The 18362-nt window shown below is 42.5% G+C and overlaps 43 non-coding genes across 43 annotated transcripts; all 43 read left to right on the forward strand.

Annotated features, from left to right (window-relative positions):
- The first annotated feature begins 333 nt into the window (after positions 1–333).
- Positions 334–452, forward strand: LOC145868419 (5S ribosomal RNA). The gene has a single exon (XR_014384415.1). It is a non-coding gene; the product is annotated as a 5S ribosomal RNA (ribosomal RNA).
- Positions 453–861: 409 nt separating this feature from the next.
- Positions 862–980, forward strand: LOC145871442 (5S ribosomal RNA). The gene has a single exon (XR_014387073.1). It is a non-coding gene; the product is annotated as a 5S ribosomal RNA (ribosomal RNA).
- Positions 981–1389: 409 nt separating this feature from the next.
- LOC145871443 (5S ribosomal RNA) lies at positions 1390–1508 on the forward strand. Its single transcript, XR_014387074.1, has one exon. It is a non-coding gene; the product is annotated as a 5S ribosomal RNA (ribosomal RNA).
- Positions 1509–1647: 139 nt separating this feature from the next.
- On the forward strand, positions 1648–1766 carry LOC145871444 (5S ribosomal RNA). The gene has a single exon (XR_014387075.1). It is a non-coding gene; the product is annotated as a 5S ribosomal RNA (ribosomal RNA).
- Positions 1767–1905: 139 nt separating this feature from the next.
- Positions 1906–2024, forward strand: LOC145871446 (5S ribosomal RNA). The gene has a single exon (XR_014387077.1). It is a non-coding gene; the product is annotated as a 5S ribosomal RNA (ribosomal RNA).
- Positions 2025–2163: 139 nt separating this feature from the next.
- Positions 2164–2282, forward strand: LOC145871447 (5S ribosomal RNA). The gene has a single exon (XR_014387078.1). It is a non-coding gene; the product is annotated as a 5S ribosomal RNA (ribosomal RNA).
- A 409-nt stretch (positions 2283–2691) lies between these two features.
- LOC145868420 (5S ribosomal RNA) lies at positions 2692–2810 on the forward strand. The gene has a single exon (XR_014384416.1). It is a non-coding gene; the product is annotated as a 5S ribosomal RNA (ribosomal RNA).
- Positions 2811–3219: 409 nt separating this feature from the next.
- LOC145871448 (5S ribosomal RNA) lies at positions 3220–3338 on the forward strand. The gene has a single exon (XR_014387079.1). It is a non-coding gene; the product is annotated as a 5S ribosomal RNA (ribosomal RNA).
- Positions 3339–3747: 409 nt separating this feature from the next.
- Positions 3748–3866, forward strand: LOC145871449 (5S ribosomal RNA). Its single transcript, XR_014387080.1, has one exon. It is a non-coding gene; the product is annotated as a 5S ribosomal RNA (ribosomal RNA).
- A 139-nt stretch (positions 3867–4005) lies between these two features.
- On the forward strand, positions 4006–4124 carry LOC145871450 (5S ribosomal RNA). The gene has a single exon (XR_014387081.1). It is a non-coding gene; the product is annotated as a 5S ribosomal RNA (ribosomal RNA).
- Positions 4125–4263: 139 nt separating this feature from the next.
- Positions 4264–4382, forward strand: LOC145871451 (5S ribosomal RNA). Its single transcript, XR_014387082.1, has one exon. It is a non-coding gene; the product is annotated as a 5S ribosomal RNA (ribosomal RNA).
- A 409-nt stretch (positions 4383–4791) lies between these two features.
- Positions 4792–4910, forward strand: LOC145868421 (5S ribosomal RNA). The gene has a single exon (XR_014384417.1). It is a non-coding gene; the product is annotated as a 5S ribosomal RNA (ribosomal RNA).
- Positions 4911–5319: 409 nt separating this feature from the next.
- Positions 5320–5438, forward strand: LOC145871452 (5S ribosomal RNA). The gene has a single exon (XR_014387083.1). It is a non-coding gene; the product is annotated as a 5S ribosomal RNA (ribosomal RNA).
- Positions 5439–5847: 409 nt separating this feature from the next.
- Positions 5848–5966, forward strand: LOC145871453 (5S ribosomal RNA). The gene has a single exon (XR_014387084.1). It is a non-coding gene; the product is annotated as a 5S ribosomal RNA (ribosomal RNA).
- A 139-nt stretch (positions 5967–6105) lies between these two features.
- On the forward strand, positions 6106–6224 carry LOC145871454 (5S ribosomal RNA). Its single transcript, XR_014387085.1, has one exon. It is a non-coding gene; the product is annotated as a 5S ribosomal RNA (ribosomal RNA).
- A 409-nt stretch (positions 6225–6633) lies between these two features.
- LOC145871455 (5S ribosomal RNA) lies at positions 6634–6752 on the forward strand. Its single transcript, XR_014387086.1, has one exon. It is a non-coding gene; the product is annotated as a 5S ribosomal RNA (ribosomal RNA).
- Positions 6753–7161: 409 nt separating this feature from the next.
- LOC145871457 (5S ribosomal RNA) lies at positions 7162–7280 on the forward strand. The gene has a single exon (XR_014387088.1). It is a non-coding gene; the product is annotated as a 5S ribosomal RNA (ribosomal RNA).
- Positions 7281–7419: 139 nt separating this feature from the next.
- LOC145871458 (5S ribosomal RNA) lies at positions 7420–7538 on the forward strand. Its single transcript, XR_014387089.1, has one exon. It is a non-coding gene; the product is annotated as a 5S ribosomal RNA (ribosomal RNA).
- A 409-nt stretch (positions 7539–7947) lies between these two features.
- Positions 7948–8066, forward strand: LOC145871459 (5S ribosomal RNA). Its single transcript, XR_014387090.1, has one exon. It is a non-coding gene; the product is annotated as a 5S ribosomal RNA (ribosomal RNA).
- Positions 8067–8205: 139 nt separating this feature from the next.
- Positions 8206–8324, forward strand: LOC145871460 (5S ribosomal RNA). Its single transcript, XR_014387091.1, has one exon. It is a non-coding gene; the product is annotated as a 5S ribosomal RNA (ribosomal RNA).
- A 409-nt stretch (positions 8325–8733) lies between these two features.
- Positions 8734–8852, forward strand: LOC145871461 (5S ribosomal RNA). Its single transcript, XR_014387092.1, has one exon. It is a non-coding gene; the product is annotated as a 5S ribosomal RNA (ribosomal RNA).
- Positions 8853–8991: 139 nt separating this feature from the next.
- LOC145871462 (5S ribosomal RNA) lies at positions 8992–9110 on the forward strand. The gene has a single exon (XR_014387093.1). It is a non-coding gene; the product is annotated as a 5S ribosomal RNA (ribosomal RNA).
- Positions 9111–9519: 409 nt separating this feature from the next.
- On the forward strand, positions 9520–9638 carry LOC145869123 (5S ribosomal RNA). The gene has a single exon (XR_014385119.1). It is a non-coding gene; the product is annotated as a 5S ribosomal RNA (ribosomal RNA).
- A 409-nt stretch (positions 9639–10047) lies between these two features.
- Positions 10048–10166, forward strand: LOC145871463 (5S ribosomal RNA). The gene has a single exon (XR_014387094.1). It is a non-coding gene; the product is annotated as a 5S ribosomal RNA (ribosomal RNA).
- Positions 10167–10575: 409 nt separating this feature from the next.
- Positions 10576–10694, forward strand: LOC145868422 (5S ribosomal RNA). The gene has a single exon (XR_014384418.1). It is a non-coding gene; the product is annotated as a 5S ribosomal RNA (ribosomal RNA).
- A 409-nt stretch (positions 10695–11103) lies between these two features.
- On the forward strand, positions 11104–11222 carry LOC145871464 (5S ribosomal RNA). The gene has a single exon (XR_014387095.1). It is a non-coding gene; the product is annotated as a 5S ribosomal RNA (ribosomal RNA).
- A 139-nt stretch (positions 11223–11361) lies between these two features.
- Positions 11362–11480, forward strand: LOC145875587 (5S ribosomal RNA). Its single transcript, XR_014391230.1, has one exon. It is a non-coding gene; the product is annotated as a 5S ribosomal RNA (ribosomal RNA).
- Positions 11481–11889: 409 nt separating this feature from the next.
- LOC145869462 (5S ribosomal RNA) lies at positions 11890–12008 on the forward strand. Its single transcript, XR_014385458.1, has one exon. It is a non-coding gene; the product is annotated as a 5S ribosomal RNA (ribosomal RNA).
- Positions 12009–12417: 409 nt separating this feature from the next.
- On the forward strand, positions 12418–12536 carry LOC145871465 (5S ribosomal RNA). Its single transcript, XR_014387096.1, has one exon. It is a non-coding gene; the product is annotated as a 5S ribosomal RNA (ribosomal RNA).
- A 139-nt stretch (positions 12537–12675) lies between these two features.
- On the forward strand, positions 12676–12794 carry LOC145871466 (5S ribosomal RNA). The gene has a single exon (XR_014387097.1). It is a non-coding gene; the product is annotated as a 5S ribosomal RNA (ribosomal RNA).
- A 409-nt stretch (positions 12795–13203) lies between these two features.
- On the forward strand, positions 13204–13322 carry LOC145871468 (5S ribosomal RNA). The gene has a single exon (XR_014387099.1). It is a non-coding gene; the product is annotated as a 5S ribosomal RNA (ribosomal RNA).
- Positions 13323–13461: 139 nt separating this feature from the next.
- On the forward strand, positions 13462–13580 carry LOC145871469 (5S ribosomal RNA). The gene has a single exon (XR_014387100.1). It is a non-coding gene; the product is annotated as a 5S ribosomal RNA (ribosomal RNA).
- Positions 13581–13989: 409 nt separating this feature from the next.
- On the forward strand, positions 13990–14108 carry LOC145869216 (5S ribosomal RNA). Its single transcript, XR_014385212.1, has one exon. It is a non-coding gene; the product is annotated as a 5S ribosomal RNA (ribosomal RNA).
- Positions 14109–14517: 409 nt separating this feature from the next.
- On the forward strand, positions 14518–14636 carry LOC145871470 (5S ribosomal RNA). Its single transcript, XR_014387101.1, has one exon. It is a non-coding gene; the product is annotated as a 5S ribosomal RNA (ribosomal RNA).
- Positions 14637–15045: 409 nt separating this feature from the next.
- Positions 15046–15164, forward strand: LOC145871471 (5S ribosomal RNA). The gene has a single exon (XR_014387102.1). It is a non-coding gene; the product is annotated as a 5S ribosomal RNA (ribosomal RNA).
- Positions 15165–15303: 139 nt separating this feature from the next.
- LOC145871472 (5S ribosomal RNA) lies at positions 15304–15422 on the forward strand. The gene has a single exon (XR_014387103.1). It is a non-coding gene; the product is annotated as a 5S ribosomal RNA (ribosomal RNA).
- Positions 15423–15831: 409 nt separating this feature from the next.
- On the forward strand, positions 15832–15950 carry LOC145871473 (5S ribosomal RNA). Its single transcript, XR_014387104.1, has one exon. It is a non-coding gene; the product is annotated as a 5S ribosomal RNA (ribosomal RNA).
- Positions 15951–16089: 139 nt separating this feature from the next.
- On the forward strand, positions 16090–16208 carry LOC145871474 (5S ribosomal RNA). Its single transcript, XR_014387105.1, has one exon. It is a non-coding gene; the product is annotated as a 5S ribosomal RNA (ribosomal RNA).
- A 409-nt stretch (positions 16209–16617) lies between these two features.
- LOC145868423 (5S ribosomal RNA) lies at positions 16618–16736 on the forward strand. Its single transcript, XR_014384419.1, has one exon. It is a non-coding gene; the product is annotated as a 5S ribosomal RNA (ribosomal RNA).
- Positions 16737–17145: 409 nt separating this feature from the next.
- On the forward strand, positions 17146–17264 carry LOC145871475 (5S ribosomal RNA). The gene has a single exon (XR_014387106.1). It is a non-coding gene; the product is annotated as a 5S ribosomal RNA (ribosomal RNA).
- A 139-nt stretch (positions 17265–17403) lies between these two features.
- On the forward strand, positions 17404–17522 carry LOC145869379 (5S ribosomal RNA). Its single transcript, XR_014385375.1, has one exon. It is a non-coding gene; the product is annotated as a 5S ribosomal RNA (ribosomal RNA).
- Positions 17523–17931: 409 nt separating this feature from the next.
- On the forward strand, positions 17932–18050 carry LOC145871476 (5S ribosomal RNA). Its single transcript, XR_014387107.1, has one exon. It is a non-coding gene; the product is annotated as a 5S ribosomal RNA (ribosomal RNA).
- Positions 18051–18189: 139 nt separating this feature from the next.
- Positions 18190–18308, forward strand: LOC145871477 (5S ribosomal RNA). The gene has a single exon (XR_014387108.1). It is a non-coding gene; the product is annotated as a 5S ribosomal RNA (ribosomal RNA).
- The last annotated feature ends 54 nt before the right edge of the window (positions 18309–18362 follow it).

Here is an 18362-nt window from a genome sequence, read left to right on the forward strand (position 1 = left end):
ACTAAATGCAGCTTCCTGCCTTTTTAATAGGATCAAATTTCCTTGTGTTTTCAATTAGCATCTGCCTTGTATTTATAAGACAAACAAGAATATTGTTGCTGAATGCAGCTTGTGTGTGCTTTGTGCTCCTTTGCCCTGTTCAAATGATGAAAGGAAATAAAGTTTGTATTTTATCCAACTACCTGTGCTAAAAAGTGATGGGAACAGTGTTTGTAATTTCTTCTACTTTTTCAGTGACACAAAGTTCAAGCTGCTTATCTAATTGGTGAAAATGCAATGTCTGTTTATCACACTCACTTTGACTATATATGTTGTAGCAAGAGATTGGTTCTCGCTTACGGCCATACCAGCCTGGGTACGCCCGATCTCGTCTGATCTCGGAAGCTAAGCAGGGTCAGGCCTGGTTAGTACTTGGATGGGAGACCGCCTGGGAATACCAGGTGCTGTAAGCATTTTGTCCACGAGGGTGTGCCCCTGCACTATTTCATCAGCAACACTGCCTTGTAGTAAGCATTTAATGATGAATTGACTAAATGCAGCTTCCTGCCTTTTTAATAGGATCAAATTTCCTTGTGTTTTCAATTAGCATCTGCCTTGTATTTATAAGACAAACAAGAATATTGTTGCTGAATGCAGCTTGTGTGTGCTTTGTGCTCCTTTGCCCTGTTCAAATGATGAAAGGAAATAAAGTTTGTATTTTATCCAACTACCTGTGGTAAAAAGTGATGGGAACAGTGTTTGTAATTTCTTCTACTTTTTCAGTGACACAAAGTTCAAGCTGCTTATCTAATTGGTGAAAATGCAATGTCTGTTTATCACACTCACTTTGACTATATATGTTGTAGCAAGAGATTGTTTCTCGCTTACGGCCATACCAGCCTGGGTACGCCCGATCTCGTCTGATCTCGGAAGCTAAGCAGGGTCGGGCCTGGTTAGTACTTGGATGGGAGACCGCCTGGGAATACCAGGTGCTGTAAGCATTTTGTCCACGAGGGTGTGCCCCTGCACTATTTCATCAGCAACACTGCCTTGTAGTAAGCATTTAATGATGAATTGACTAAATGCAGCTTCCTGCCTTTTTAATAGGATCAAATTTCCTTGTGTTTTCAATTAGCATCTGCCTTGTATTTATAAGACAAACAAGAATATTGTTGCTGAATGCAGCTTGTGTGTGCTTTGTGCTCCTTTGCCCTGTTCAAATGATGAAAGGAAATAAAGTTTGTATTTTATCCAACTACCTGTGGTAAAAAGTGATGGGAACAGTGTTTGTAATTTCTTCTACTTTTTCAGTGACACAAAGTTCAAGCTGCTTATCTAATTGGTGAAAATGCAATGTCTGTTTATCACACTCACTTTGACTATATATGTTGTAGCAAGAGATTGTTTCTCGCTTACGGCCATACCAGCCTGGGTACGCCCGATCTCGTCTGATCTCGGAAGCTAAGCAGGGTCGGGCCTGGTTAGTACTTGGATGGGAGACCGCCTGGGAATACCAGGTGCTGTAAGCATTTTGTCCACGAGGGTGTGCTCTTGCACTATTTCATCAGCAACACTGCCTTGTATTAAGCATTTAATGATGAATTGACTAAATGTCTGTTTTATCAGACTCACTTTGACTATATATGTTGTAGCAAGAGATTGTTTCTCGCTTACGGCCATACCAGCCTGGGTACGCCCGATCTCGTCTGATCTCGGAAGCTAAGCAGGGTCGGGCCTGGTTAGTACTTGGATGGGAGACCGCCTGGGAATACCAGGTGCTGTAAGCATTTTGTCCACGAGGGTGTGCTCTTGCACTATTTCATCAGCAACACTGCCTTGTATTAAGCATTTAATGATGAATTGACTAAATGTCTGTTTTATCAGACTCACTTTGACTATATATGTTGTAGCAAGAGATTGTTTCTCGCTTACGGCCATACCAGCCTGGGTACGCCCGATCTCGTCTGATCTCGGAAGCTAAGCAGGGTCGGGCCTGGTTAGTACTTGGATGGGAGACCGCCTGGGAATACCAGGTGCTGTAAGCATTTTGTCCACGAGGGTGTGCTCTTGCACTATTTCATCAGCAACACTGCCTTGTATTAAGCATTTAATGATGAATTGACTAAATGTCTGTTTTATCAGACTCACTTTGACTATATATGTTGTAGCAAGAGATTGTTTCTCGCTTACGGCCATACCAGCCTGGGTACGCCCGATCTCGTCTGATCTCGGAAGCTAAGCAGGGTCGGGCCTGGTTAGTACTTGGATGGGAGACCGCCTGGGAATACCAGGTGCTGTAAGCATTTTGTCCACGAGGGTGTGCCCCTGCACTATTTCATCAGCAACACTGCCTTGTAGTAAGCATTTAATGATGAATTGACTAAATGCAGCTTCCTGCCTTTTTAATAGGATCAAATTTCCTTGTGTTTTCAATTAGCATCTGCCTTGTATTTATAAGACAAACAAGAATATTGTTGCTGAATGCAGCTTGTGTGTGCTTTGTGCTCCTTTGCCCTGTTCAAATGATGAAAGGAAATAAAGTTTGTATTTTATCCAACTACCTGTGCTAAAAAGTGATGGGAACAGTGTTTGTAATTTCTTCTACTTTTTCAGTGACACAAAGTTCAAGCTGCTTATCTAATTGGTGAAAATGCAATGTCTGTTTATCACACTCACTTTGACTATATATGTTGTAGCAAGAGATTGGTTCTCGCTTACGGCCATACCAGCCTGGGTACGCCCGATCTCGTCTGATCTCGGAAGCTAAGCAGGGTCAGGCCTGGTTAGTACTTGGATGGGAGACCGCCTGGGAATACCAGGTGCTGTAAGCATTTTGTCCACGAGGGTGTGCCCCTGCACTATTTCATCAGCAACACTGCCTTGTAGTAAGCATTTAATGATGAATTGACTAAATGCAGCTTCCTGCCTTTTTAATAGGATCAAATTTCCTTGTGTTTTCAATTAGCATCTGCCTTGTATTTATAAGACAAACAAGAATATTGTTGCTGAATGCAGCTTGTGTGTGCTTTGTGCTCCTTTGCCCTGTTCAAATGATGAAAGGAAATAAAGTTTGTATTTTATCCAACTACCTGTGGTAAAAAGTGATGGGAACAGTGTTTGTAATTTCTTCTACTTTTTCAGTGACACAAAGTTCAAGCTGCTTATCTAATTGGTGAAAATGCAATGTCTGTTTATCACACTCACTTTGACTATATATGTTGTAGCAAGAGATTGTTTCTCGCTTACGGCCATACCAGCCTGGGTACGCCCGATCTCGTCTGATCTCGGAAGCTAAGCAGGGTCGGGCCTGGTTAGTACTTGGATGGGAGACCGCCTGGGAATACCAGGTGCTGTAAGCATTTTGTCCACGAGGGTGTGCCCCTGCACTATTTCATCAGCAACACTGCCTTGTAGTAAGCATTTAATGATGAATTGACTAAATGCAGCTTCCTGCCTTTTTAATAGGATCAAATTTCCTTGTGTTTTCAATTAGCATCTGCCTTGTATTTATAAGACAAACAAGAATATTGTTGCTGAATGCAGCTTGTGTGTGCTTTGTGCTCCTTTGCCCTGTTCAAATGATGAAAGGAAATAAAGTTTGTATTTTATCCAACTACCTGTGCTAAAAAGTGATGGGAACAGTGTTTGTAATTTCTTCTACTTTTTCAGTGACACAAAGTTCAAGCTGCTTATCTAATTGGTGAAAATGCAATGTCTGTTTATCACCCTCACTTTGACTATATATGTTGTAGCAAGAGATTGTTTCTCGCTTACGGCCATACCAGCCTGGGTACGCCCGATCTCGTCTGATCTCGGAAGCTAAGCAGGGTCGGGCCTGGTTAGTACTTGGATGGGAGACCGCCTGGGAATACCAGGTGCTGTAAGCATTTTGTCCACGAGGGTGTGCTCTTGCACTATTTCATCAGCAACACTGCCTTGTATTAAGCATTTAATGATGAATTGACTAAATGTCTGTTTTATCAGACTCACTTTGACTATATATGTTGTAGCAAGAGATTGTTTCTCGCTTACGGCCATACCAGCCTGGGTACGCCCGATCTCGTCTGATCTCGGAAGCTAAGCAGGGTCGGGCCTGGTTAGTACTTGGATGGGAGACCGCCTGGGAATACCAGGTGCTGTAAGCATTTTGTCCACGAGGGTGTGCTCTTGCACTATTTCATCAGCAACACTGCCTTGTATTAAGCATTTAATGATGAATTGACTAAATGTCTGTTTTATCAGACTCACTTTGACTATATATGTTGTAGCAAGAGATTGTTTCTCGCTTACGGCCATACCAGCCTGGGTACGCCCGATCTCGTCTGATCTCGGAAGCTAAGCAGGGTCGGGCCTGGTTAGTACTTGGATGGGAGACCGCCTGGGAATACCAGGTGCTGTAAGCATTTTGTCCACGAGGGTGTGCCCCTGCACTATTTCATCAGCAACACTGCCTTGTAGTAAGCATTTAATGATGAATTGACTAAATGCAGCTTCCTGCCTTTTTAATAGGATCAAATTTCCTTGTGTTTTCAATTAGCATCTGCCTTGTATTTATAAGACAAACAAGAATATTGTTGCTGAATGCAGCTTGTGTGTGCTTTGTGCTCCTTTGCCCTGTTCAAATGATGAAAGGAAATAAAGTTTGTATTTTATCCAACTACCTGTGCTAAAAAGTGATGGGAACAGTGTTTGTAATTTCTTCTACTTTTTCAGTGACACAAAGTTCAAGCTGCTTATCTAATTGGTGAAAATGCAATGTCTGTTTATCACACTCACTTTGACTATATATGTTGTAGCAAGAGATTGGTTCTCGCTTACGGCCATACCAGCCTGGGTACGCCCGATCTCGTCTGATCTCGGAAGCTAAGCAGGGTCAGGCCTGGTTAGTACTTGGATGGGAGACCGCCTGGGAATACCAGGTGCTGTAAGCATTTTGTCCACGAGGGTGTGCCCCTGCACTATTTCATCAGCAACACTGCCTTGTAGTAAGCATTTAATGATGAATTGACTAAATGCAGCTTCCTGCCTTTTTAATAGGATCAAATTTCCTTGTGTTTTCAATTAGCATCTGCCTTGTATTTATAAGACAAACAAGAATATTGTTGCTGAATGCAGCTTGTGTGTGCTTTGTGCTCCTTTGCCCTGTTCAAATGATGAAAGGAAATAAAGTTTGTATTTTATCCAACTACCTGTGGTAAAAAGTGATGGGAACAGTGTTTGTAATTTCTTCTACTTTTTCAGTGACACAAAGTTCAAGCTGCTTATCTAATTGGTGAAAATGCAATGTCTGTTTATCACACTCACTTTGACTATATATGTTGTAGCAAGAGATTGTTTCTCGCTTACGGCCATACCAGCCTGGGTACGCCCGATCTCGTCTGATCTCGGAAGCTAAGCAGGGTCGGGCCTGGTTAGTACTTGGATGGGAGACCGCCTGGGAATACCAGGTGCTGTAAGCATTTTGTCCACGAGGGTGTGCCCCTGCACTATTTCATCAGCAACACTGCCTTGTAGTAAGCATTTAATGATGAATTGACTAAATGCAGCTTCCTGCCTTTTTAATAGGATCAAATTTCCTTGTGTTTTCAATTAGCATCTGCCTTGTATTTATAAGACAAACAAGAATATTGTTGCTGAATGCAGCTTGTGTGTGCTTTGTGCTCCTTTGCCCTGTTCAAATGATGAAAGGAAATAAAGTTTGTATTTTATCCAACTACCTGTGCTAAAAAGTGATGGGAACAGTGTTTGTAATTTCTTCTACTTTTTCAGTGACACAAAGTTCAAGCTGCTTATCTAATTGGTGAAAATGCAATGTCTGTTTATCACACTCACTTTGACTATATATGTTGTAGCAAGAGATTGTTTCTCGCTTACGGCCATACCAGCCTGGGTACGCCCGATCTCGTCTGATCTCGGAAGCTAAGCAGGGTCGGGCCTGGTTAGTACTTGGATGGGAGACCGCCTGGGAATACCAGGTGCTGTAAGCATTTTGTCCACGAGGGTGTGCTCTTGCACTATTTCATCAGCAACACTGCCTTGTATTAAGCATTTAATGATGAATTGACTAAATGTCTGTTTTATCAGACTCACTTTGACTATATATGTTGTAGCAAGAGATTGTTTCTCGCTTACGGCCATACCAGCCTGGGTACGCCCGATCTCGTCTGATCTCGGAAGCTAAGCAGGGTCGGGCCTGGTTAGTACTTGGATGGGAGACCGCCTGGGAATACCAGGTGCTGTAAGCATTTTGTCCACGAGGGTGTGCCCCTGCACTATTTCATCAGCAACACTGCCTTGTAGTAAGCATTTAAGGATGAATTGACTAAATGCAGCTTCCTGCCTTTTTAATAGGATCAAATTTCCTTGTGTTTTCAATTAGCATCTGCCTTGTATTTATAAGACAAACAAGAATATTGTTGCTGAATGCAGCTTGTGTGTGCTTTGTGCTCCTTTGCCCTGTTCAAATGATGAAAGGAAATAAAGTTTGTATTTTATCCAACTACCTGTGGTAAAAAGTGATGGGAACAGTGTTTGTAATTTCTTCTACTTTTTCAGTGACACAAAGTTCAAGCTGCTTATCTAATTGGTGAAAATGCAATGTCTGTTTATCACACTCACTTTGACTATATATGTTGTAGCAAGAGATTGTTTCTCGCTTACGGCCATACCAGCCTGGGTACGCCCGATCTCGTCTGATCTCGGAAGCTAAGCAGGGTCGGGCCTGGTTAGTACTTGGATGGGAGACCGCCTGGGAATACCAGGTGCTGTAAGCATTTTGTCCACGAGGGTGTGCCCCTGCACTATTTCATCAGCAACACTGCCTTGTAGTAAGCATTTAATGATGAATTGACTAAATGCAGCTTCCTGCCTTTTTAATAGGATCAAATTTCCTTGTGTTTTCAATTAGCATCTGCCTTGTATTTATAAGACAAACAAGAATATTGTTGCTGAATGCAGCTTGTGTGTGCTTTGTGCTCCTTTGCCCTGTTCAAATGATGAAAGGAAATAAAGTTTGTATTTTATCCAACTACCTGTGCTAAAAAGTGATGGGAACAGTGTTTGTAATTTCTTCTACTTTTTCAGTGACACAAAGTTCAAGCTGCTTATCTAATTGGTGAAAATGCAATGTCTGTTTATCACACTCACTTTGACTATATATGTTGTAGCAAGAGATTGTTTCTCGCTTACGGCCATACCAGCCTGGGTACGCCCGATCTCGTCTGATCTCGGAAGCTAAGCAGGGTCGGGCCTGGTTAGTACTTGGATGGGAGACCGCCTGGGAATACCAGGTGCTGTAAGCATTTTGTCCACGAGGGTGTGCTCTTGCACTATTTCATCAGCAACACTGCCTTGTATTAAGCATTTAATGATGAATTGACTAAATGTCTGTTTTATCAGACTCACTTTGACTATATATGTTGTAGCAAGAGATTGTTTCTCGCTTACGGCCATACCAGCCTGGGTACGCCCGATCTCGTCTGATCTCGGAAGCTAAGCAGGGTCGGGCCTGGTTAGTACTTGGATGGGAGACCGCCTGGGAATACCAGGTGCTGTAAGCATTTTGTCCACGAGGGTGTGCCCCTGCACTATTTCATCAGCAACACTGCCTTGTAGTAAGCATTTAAGGATGAATTGACTAAATGCAGCTTCCTGCCTTTTTAATAGGATCAAATTTCCTTGTGTTTTCAATTAGCATCTGCCTTGTATTTATAAGACAAACAAGAATATTGTTGCTGAATGCAGCTTGTGTGTGCTTTGTGCTCCTTTGCCCTGTTCAAATGATGAAAGGAAATAAAGTTTGTATTTTATCCAACTACCTGTGGTAAAAAGTGATGGGAACAGTGTTTGTAATTTCTTCTACTTTTTCAGTGACACAAAGTTCAAGCTGCTTATCTAATTGGTGAAAATGCAATGTCTGTTTATCACCCTCACTTTGACTATATATGTTGTAGCAAGAGATTGTTTCTCGCTTACGGCCATACCAGCCTGGGTACGCCCGATCTCGTCTGATCTCGGAAGCTAAGCAGGGTCGGGCCTGGTTAGTACTTGGATGGGAGACCGCCTGGGAATACCAGGTGCTGTAAGCATTTTGTCCACGAGGGTGTGCTCTTGCACTATTTCATCAGCAACACTGCCTTGTATTAAGCATTTAATGATGAATTGACTAAATGTCTGTTTTATCAGACTCACTTTGACTATATATGTTGTAGCAAGAGATTGTTTCTCGCTTACGGCCATACCAGCCTGGGTACGCCCGATCTCGTCTGATCTCGGAAGCTAAGCAGGGTCGGGCCTGGTTAGTACTTGGATGGGAGACCGCCTGGGAATACCAGGTGCTGTAAGCATTTTGTCCACGAGGGTGTGCCCCTGCACTATTTCATCAGCAACACTGCTTTGTAGTAAGCATTTAATGATGAATTGACTAAATGCAGCTTCCTGCCTTTTTAATAGGATCAAATTTCCTTGTGTTTTCAATTAGCATCTGCCTTGTATTTATAAGACAAACAAGAATATTGTTGCTGAATGCAGCTTGTGTGTGCTTTGTGCTCCTTTGCCCTGTTCAAATGATGAAAGGAAATAAAGTTTGTATTTTATCCAACTACCTGTGCTAAAAAGTGATGGGAACAGTGTTTGTAATTTCTTCTACTTTTTCAGTGACACAAAGTTCAAGCTGCTTATCTAATTGGTGAAAATGCAATGTCTGTTTATCACACTCACTTTGACTATATATGTTGTAGCAAGAGATTGTTTCTCGCTTACGGCCATACCAGCCTGGGTACGCCCGATCTCGTCTGATCTCGGAAGCTAAGCAGGGTCGGGCCTGGTTAGTACTTGGATGGGAGACCGCCTGGGAATACCAGGTGCTGTAAGCATTTTGTCCACGAGGGTGTGCTCTTGCACTATTTCATCAGCAACACTGCCTTGTATTAAGCATTTAATGATGAATTGACTAAATGTCTGTTTTATCAGACTCACTTTGACTATATATGTTGTAGCAAGAGATTGTTTCTCGCTTACGGCCATACCAGCCTGGGTACGCCCGATCTCGTCTGATCTCGGAAGCTAAGCAGGGTCGGGCCTGGTTAGTACTTGGATGGGAGACCGCCTGGGAATACCAGGTGCTGTAAGCATTTTGTCCACGAGGGTGTGCCCCTGCACTATTTCATCAGCAACACTGCCTTGTAGTAAGCATTTAATGATGAATTGACTAAATGCAGCTTCCTGCCTTTTTAATAGGATCAAATTTCCTTGTGTTTTCAATTAGCATCTGCCTTGTATTTATAAGACAAACAAGAATATTGTTGCTGAATGCAGCTTGTGTGTGCTTTGTGCTCCTTTGCCCTGTTCAAATGATGAAAGGAAATAAAGTTTGTATTTTATCCAACTACCTGTGCTAAAAAGTGATGGGAACAGTGTTTGTAATTTCTTCTACTTTTTCAGTGACACAAAGTTCAAGCTGCTTATCTAATTGGTGAAAATGCAATGTCTGTTTATCACACTCACTTTGACTATATATGTTGTAGCAAGAGATTGGTTCTCGCTTACGGCCATACCAGCCTGGGGACGCCCGATCTCGTCTGATCTCGGAAGCTAAGCAGGGTCAGGCCTGGTTAGTACTTGGATGGGAGACCGCCTGGGAATACCAGGTGCTGTAAGCATTTTGTCCACGAGGGTGTGCCCCTGCACTATTTCATCAGCAACACTGCCTTGTAGTAAGCATTTAATGATGAATTGACTAAATGCAGCTTCCTGCCTTTTTAATAGGATCAAATTTCCTTGTGTTTTCAATTAGCATCTGCCTTGTATTTATAAGACAAACAAGAATATTGTTGCTGAATGCAGCTTGTGTGTGCTTTGTGCTCCTTTGCCCTGTTCAAATGATGAAAGGAAATAAAGTTTGTATTTTATCCAACTACCTGTGGTAAAAAGTGATGGGAACAGTGTTTGTAATTTCTTCTACTTTTTCAGTGACACAAAGTTCAAGCTGCTTATCTAATTGGTGAAAATGCAATGTCTGTTTATCACACTCACTTTGACTATATATGTTGTAGCAAGAGATTGTTTCTCGCTTACGGCCATACCAGCCTGGGTACGCCCGATCTCGTCTGATCTCGGAAGCTAAGCAGGGTCGGGCCTGGTTAGTACTTGGATGGGAGACCGCCTGGGAATACCAGGTGCTGTAAGCATTTTGTCCACGAGGGTGTGCCCCTGCACTATTTCATCAGCAACACTGCTTTGTAGTAAGCATTTAATGATGAATTGACTAAATGCAGCTTCCTGCCTTTTTAATAGGATCAAATTTCCTTGTGTTTTCAATTAGCATCTGCCTTGTATTTATAAGACAAACAAGAATATTGTTGCTGAATGCAGCTTGTGTGTGCTTTGTGCTCCTTTGCCCTGTTCAAATGATGAAAGGAAATAAAGTTTGTATTTTATCCAACTACCTGTGCTAAAAAGTGATGGGAACAGTGTTTGTAATTTCTTCTACTTTTTCAGTGACACAAAGTTCAAGCTGCTTATCTAATTGGTGAAAATGCAATGTCTGTTTATCACACTCACTTTGACTATATATGTTGTAGCAAGAGATTGGTTCTCGCTTACGGCCATACCAGCCTGGGTACGCCCGATCTCGTCTGATCTCGGAAGCTAAGCAGGGTCAGGCCTGGTTAGTACTTGGATGGGAGACCGCCTGGGAATACCAGGTGCTGTAAGCATTTTGTCCACGAGGGTGTGCCCCTGCACTATTTCATCAGCAACACTGCCTTGTAGTAAGCATTTAATGATGAATTGACTAAATGCAGCTTCCTGCCTTTTTAATAGGATCAAATTTCCTTGTGTTTTCAATTAGCATCTGCCTTGTATTTATAAGACAAACAAGAATATTGTTGCTGAATGCAGCTTGTGTGTGCTTTGTGCTCCTTTGCCCTGTTCAAATGATGAAAGGAAATAAAGTTTGTATTTTATCCAACTACCTGTGCTAAAAAGTGATGGGAACAGTGTTTGTAATTTCTTCTACTTTTTCAGTGACACAAAGTTCAAGCTGCTTATCTAATTGGTGAAAATGCAATGTCTGTTTATCACACTCACTTTGACTATATATGTTGTAGCAAGAGATTGTTTCTCGCTTACGGCCATACCAGCCTGGGTACGCCCGATCTCGTCTGATCTCGGAAGCTAAGCAGGGTCGGGCCTGGTTAGTACTTGGATGGGAGACCGCCTGGGAATACCAGGTGCTGTAAGCATTTTGTCCACGAGGGTGTGCTCTTGCACTATTTCATCAGCAACACTGCCTTGTATTAAGCATTTAATGATGAATTGACTAAATGTCTGTTTTATCAGACTCACTTTGACTATATATGTTGTAGCAAGAGAATGTTTCTCGCTTACGGCCATACCAGCCTGGGTACGCCCGATCTCGTCTGATCTCGGAAGCTAAGCAGGGTCGGGCCTGGTTAGTACTTGGATGGGAGACCGCCTGGGAATAACAGGTGCTGTAAGCATTTTGTCCACGAGGGTGTGCCACTGCACTATTTCATCAGCAACACTGCCTTGTAGTAAGCATTTAATGATGAATTGACTAAATGCAGCTTCCTGCCTTTTTAATAGGATCAAATTTCCTTGTGTTTTCAATTAGCATCTGCCTTGTATTTATAAGACAAACAAGAATATTGTTGCTGAATGCAGCTTGTGTGTGCTTTGTGCTCCTTTGCCCTGTTCAAATGATGAAAGGAAATAAAGTTTGTATTTTATCCAACTACCTGTGGTAAAAAGTGATGGGAACAGTGTTTGTAATTTCTTCTACTTTTTCAGTGACACAAAGTTCAAGCTGCTTATCTAATTGGTGAAAATGCAATGTCTGTTTATCACACTCACTTTGACTATATATGTTGTAGCAAGAGATTGTTTCTCGCTTACGGCCATACCAGCCTGGGTACGCCCGATCTCGTCTGATCTCGGAAGCTAAGCAGGGTCGGGCCTGGTTAGTACTTGGATGGGAGACCGCCTGGGAATACCAGCTGCTGTAAGCATTTTGTCCACGAGGGTGTGCCCCTGCACTATTTCATCAGCAACACTGCCTTGTAGTAAGCATTTAATGATGAATTGACTAAATGCAGCTTCCTGCCTTTTTAATAGGATCAAATTTCCTTGTGTTTTCAATTAGCATCTGCCTTGTATTTATAAGACAAACAAGAATATTGTTGCTGAATGCAGCTTGTGTGTGCTTTGTGCTCCTTTGCCCTGTTCAAATGATGAAAGGAAATAAAGTTTGTATTTTATCCAACTACCTGTGGTAAAAAGTGATGGGAACAGTGTTTGTAATTTCTTCTACTTTTTCAGTGACACAAAGTTCAAGCTGCTTATCTAATTGGTGAAAATGCAATGTCTGTTTATCACACTCACTTTGACTATATATGTTGTAGCAAGAGATTGTTTCTCGCTTACGGCCATACCAGCCTGGGTACGCCCGATCTCGTCTGATCTCGGAAGCTAAGCAGGGTCGGGCCTGGTTAGTACTTGGATGGGAGACCGCCTGGGAATACCAGGTGCTGTAAGCATTTTGTCCACGAGGGTGTGCTCTTGCACTATTTCATCAGCAACACTGCCTTGTATTAAGCATTTAATGATGAATTGACTAAATGTCTGTTTTATCAGACTCACTTTGACTATATATGTTGTAGCAAGAGATTGTTTCTCGCTTACGGCCATACCAGCCTGGGTACGCCCGATCTCGTCTGATCTCGGAAGCTAAGCAGGGTCGGGCCTGGTTAGTACTTGGATGGGAGACCGCCTGGGAATACCAGGTGCTGTAAGCATTTTGTCCACGAGGGTGTGCCCCTGCACTATTTCATCAGCAACACTGCCTTGTAGTAAGCATTTAATGATGAATTGACTAAATGCAGCTTCCTGCCTTTTTAATAGGATCAAATTTCCTTGTGTTTTCAATTAGCATCTGCCTTGTATTTATAAGACAAACAAGAATATTGTTGCTGAATGCAGCTTGTGTGTGCTTTGTGCTCCTTTGCCCTGTTCAAATGATGAAAGGAAATAAAGTTTGTATTTTATCCAACTACCTGTGGTAAAAAGTGATGGGAACAGTGTTTGTAATTTCTTCTACTTTTTCAGTGACACAAAGTTCAAGCTGCTTATCTAATTGGTGAAAATGCAATGTCTGTTTATCACACTCACTTTGACTATATATGTTGTAGCAAGAGATTGTTTCTCGCTTACGGCCATACCAGCCTGGGTACGCCCGATCTCGTCTGATCTCGGAAGCTAAGCAGGGTCGGGCCTGGTTAGTACTTGGATGGGAGACCGCCTGGGAATACCAGGTGCTGTAAGCATTTTGTCCACGAGGGTGTGCTCTTGCACTATTTCATCAGCAACACTGCCTTGTATTAAGCATTTAATGATGAATTGACTAAATGTCTGTTTTATCAGACTCACTTTGACTATATATGTTGTAGCAAGAGATTGTTTCTCGCTTACGGCCATACCAGCCTGGGTACGCCCGATCTCGTCTGATCTCGGAAGCTAAGCAGGGTCGGGCCTGGTTAGTACTTGGATGGGAGACCGCCTGGGAATACCAGGTGCTGTAAGCATTTTGTCCACGAGGGTGTGCCCCTGCACTATTTCATCAGCAACACTGCCTTGTAGTAAGCATTTAATGATGAATTGACTAAATGCAGCTTCCTGCCTTTTTAATAGGATCAAATTTCCTTGTGTTTTCAATTAGCATCTGCCTTGTATTTATAAGACAAACAAGAATATTGTTGCTGAATGCAGCTTGTGTGTGCTTTGTGCTCCTTTGCCCTGTTCAAATGATGAAAGGAAATAAAGTTTGTATTTTATCCAACTACCTGTGCTAAAAAGTGATGGGAACAGTGTTTGTAATTTCTTCTACTTTTTCAGTGACACAAAGTTCAAGCTGCTTATCTAATTGGTGAAAATGCAATGTCTGTTTATCACACTCACTTTGACTATATATGTTGTAGCAAGAGATTGGTTCTCGCTTATGGCCATACCAGCCTGGGTACGCCCGATCTCGTCTGATCTCGGAAGCTAAGCAGGGTCAGGCCTGGTTAGTACTTGGATGGGAGACCGCCTGGGAATACCAGGTGCTGTAAGCATTTTGTCCACGAGGGTGTGCCCCTGCACTATTTCATCAGCAACACTGCCTTGTAGTAAGCATTTAATGATGAATTGACTAAATGCAGCTTCCTGCCTTTTTAATAGGATCAAATTTCCTTGTGTTTTCAATTAGCATCTGCCTTGTATTTATAAGACAAACAAGAATATTGTTGCTGAATGCAGCTTGTGTGTGCTTTGTGCTCCTTTGCCCTGTTCAAATGATGAAAGGAAATAAAGTTTGTATTTTATCCAACTACCTGTGGTAAAAAGTGATGGGAACAGTGTTTGTAATTTCTTCTACTTTTTCAGTGACACAAAGTTCAAGCTGCTTATCTAATTGGTGAAAATGCAATGTCTGTTTATCACACTCACTTTGACTATATATGTTGTAGCAAGAGATTGTTTCTCGCTTACGGCCATACCAGCCTGGGTACGCCCGATCTCGTCTGATCTCGGAAGCTAAGCAGGGTCGGGCCTGGTTAGTACTTGGATGGGAGACCGCCTGGGAATACCAGGTGCTGTAAGCATTTTGTCCACGAGGGTGTGCCCCTGCACTATTTCATCAGCAACACTGCCTTGTAGTAAGCATTTAATGATGAATTGACTAAATGCAGCTTCCTGCCTTTTTAATAGGATCAAATTTCCTTGTGTTTTCAATTAGCATCTGCCTTGTATTTATAAGACAAACAAGAATATTGTTGCTGAATGCAGCTTGTGTGTGCTTTGTGCTCCTTTGCCCTGTTCAAATGATGAAAGGAAATAAAGTTTGTATTTTATCCAACTACCTGTGGTAAAAAGTGATGGGAACAGTGTTTGTAATTTCTTCTACTTTTTCAGTGACACAAAGTTCAAGCTGCTTATCTAATTGGTGAAAATGCAATGTCTGTTTATCACACTCACTTTGACTATATATGTTGTAGCAAGAGATTGTTTCTCGCTTACGGCCATACCAGCCTGGGTACGCCCGATCTCGTCTGATCTCGGAAGCTAAGCAGGGTCGGGCCTGGTTAGTACTTGGATGGGAGACCGCCTGGGAATACCAGGTGCTGTAAGCATTTTGTCCACGAGGGTGTGCTCTTGCACTATTTCATCAGCAACACTGCCTTGTATTAAGCATTTAATGATGAATTGACTAAATGTCTGTTTTATCAGACTCACTTTGACTATATATGTTGTAGCAAGAGATTGTTTCTCGCTTACGGCCATACCAGCCTGGGTACGCCCGATCTCGTCTGATCTCGGAAGCTAAGCAGGGTCGGGCCTGGTTAGTACTTGGATGGGAGACCGCCTGGGAATACCAGGTGCTGTAAGCATTTTGTCCACGAGGGTGTGCCCCTGCACTATTTCATCAGCAACACTGCCTTGTAGTAAGCATTTAAGGATGAATTGACTAAATGCAGCTTCCTGCCTTTTTAATAGGATCAAATTTCCTTGTGTTTTCAATTAGCATCTGCCTTGTATTTATAAGACAAACAAGAATATTGTTGCTGAATGCAGCTTGTGTGTGCTTTGTGCTCCTTTGCCCTGTTCAAATGATGAAAGGAAATAAAGTTTGTATTTTATCCAACTACCTGTGCTAAAAAGTGATGGGAACAGTGTTTGTAATTTCTTCTACTTTTTCAGTGACACAAAGTTCAAGCTGCTTATCTAATTGGTGAAAATGCAATGTCTGTTTATCACACTCACTTTGACTATATATGTTGTAGCAAGAGATTGTTTCTCGCTTACGGCCATACCAGCCTGGGTACGCCCGATCTCGTCTGATCTCGGAAGCTAAGCAGGGTCGGGCCTGGTTAGTACTTGGATGGGAGACCGCCTGGGAATACCAGGTGCTGTAAGCATTTTGTCCACGAGGGTGTGCTCTTGCACTATTTCATCAGCAACACTGCCTTGTATTAAGCATTTAATGATGAATTGACTAAATGTCTGTTTTATCAGACTCACTTTGACTATATATGTTGTAGCAAGAGATTGTTTCTCGCTTACGGCCATACCAGCCTGGGTACGCCCGATCTCGTCTGATCTCGGAAGCTAAGCAGGGTCGGGCCTGGTTAGTACTTGGATGGGAGACCGCCTGGGAATACCAGGTGCTGTAAGCATTTTGTCCACGAGGGTGTGCCCCTGCACTATTTCATCAGCAACACTGCCTTGTAGTAAGCATTTAATGATGAATTGACTAAATGCAGCTTCCTGCCTTTTTAATAGGATCAAATTTCCTTGTGTTTTCAATTAGCATCTGCCTTGTATTTATAAGACAAACAAGAATATTGTTGCTGAATGCAGCTTGTGTGTGCTTTGTGCTCCTTTGCCCTGTTCAAATGATGAAAGGAAATAAAGTTTGTATTTTATCCAACTACCTGTGCTAAAAAGTGATGGGAACAGTGTTTGTAATTTCTTCTACTTTTTCAGTGACACAAAGTTCAAGCTGCTTATCTAATTGGTGAAAATGCAATGTCTGTTTATCACACTCACTTTGACTATATATGTTGTAGCAAGAGATTGGTTCTCGCTTACGGCCATACCAGCCTGGGTACGCCCGATCTCGTCTGATCTCGGAAGCTAAGCAGGGTCAGGCCTGGTTAGTACTTGGATGGGAGACCGCCTGGGAATACCAGGTGCTGTAAGCATTTTGTCCACGAGGGTGTGCCCCTGCACTATTTCATCAGCAACACTGCCTTGTAGTAAGCATTTAATGATGAATTGACTAAATGCAGCTTCCTGCCTTTTTAATAGGATCAAATTTCCTTGTGTTTTCAATTAGCATCTGCCTTGTATTTATAAGACAAACAAGAATATTGTTGCTGAATGCAGCTTGTGTGTGCTTTGTGCTCCTTTGCCCTGTTCAAATGATGAAAGGAAATAAAGTTTGTATTTTATCCAACTACCTGTGGTAAAAAGTGATGGGAACAGTGTTTGTAATTTCTTCTACTTTTTCAGTGACACAAAGTTCAAGCTGCTTATCTAATTGGTGAAAATGCAATGTCTGTTTATCACACTCACTTTGACTATATATGTTGTAGCAAGAGATTGTTTCTCGCTTACGGCCATACCAGCCTGGGTACGCCCGATCTCGTCTGATCTCGGAAGCTAAGCAGGGTCGGGCCTGGTTAGTACTTGGATGGGAGACCGCCTGGGAATACCAGGTGCTGTAAGCATTTTGTCCACGAGGGTGTGCTCTTGCACTATTTCATCAGCAACACTGCCTTGTATTAAGCATTTAATGATGAATTGACTAAATGTCTGTTTTATCAGACTCACTTTGACTATATATGTTGTAGCAAGAGATTGTTTCTCGCTTACGGCCATACCAGCCTGGGTACGCCCGATCTCGTCTGATCTCGGAAGCTAAGCAGGGTCCGGCCTGGTTAGTACTTGGATGGGAGACCGCCTGGGAATACCAGGTGCTGTAAGCATTTTGTCCACGAGGGTGTGCCCCTGCACTATTTCATCAGCAACACTGCTTTGTTGTAAGCATTTAATGATGAATTGACTAAATGCAGCTTCCTGCCTTTTTAATAGGATCAAATTTCCTTGTGTTTTCAATTAGCATCTGCCTTGTATTTATAAGACAAACAAGAATATTGTTGCTGAATGCAGCTTGTGTGTGCTTTGTGCTCCTTTGCCCTGTTCAAATGATGAAAGGAAATAAAGTTTGTATTTTATCCAACTACCTGTGCTAAAAAGTGATGGGAACAGTGTTTGTAATTTCTTCTACTTTTTCAGTGACACAAAGTTCAAGCTGCTTATCTAATTGGTGAAAATGCAATGTCTGTTTATCACACTCACTTTGACTATATATGTTGTAGCAAGAGATTGTTTCTCGCTTACGGCCATACCAGCCTGGGTACGCCCGATCTCGTCTGATCTCGGAAGCTAAGCAGGGTCGGGCCTGGTTAGTACTTGGATGGGAGACCGCCTGGGAATACCAGGTGCTGTAAGCATTTTGTCCACGAGGGTGTGCTCTTGCACTATTTCATCAGCAACACTGCCTTGTATTAAGCATTTAATGATGAATTGACTAAATGTCTGTTTTATCAGACTCACTTTGACTATATATGTTGTAGCAAGAGATTGTTTCTCGCTTACGGCCATACCAGCCTGGGTACGCCCGATCTCGTCTGATCTCGGAAGCTAAGCAGGGTCGGGCCTGGTTAGTACTTGGATGGGAGACCGCCTGGGAATACCAGGTGCTGTAAGCATTTTGTCCACGAGGGTGTGCCCCTGCACTATTTCATCAGCAACACTGCCTTGTA

This window comes from Salmo salar, unplaced genomic scaffold (genome assembly GCF_965601325.2).
Source record: "Salmo salar unplaced genomic scaffold, fSalSal1 ptg000293l, whole genome shotgun sequence".
NCBI classification, from domain to species: domain Eukaryota; kingdom Metazoa; phylum Chordata; class Actinopteri; order Salmoniformes; family Salmonidae; genus Salmo; species Salmo salar.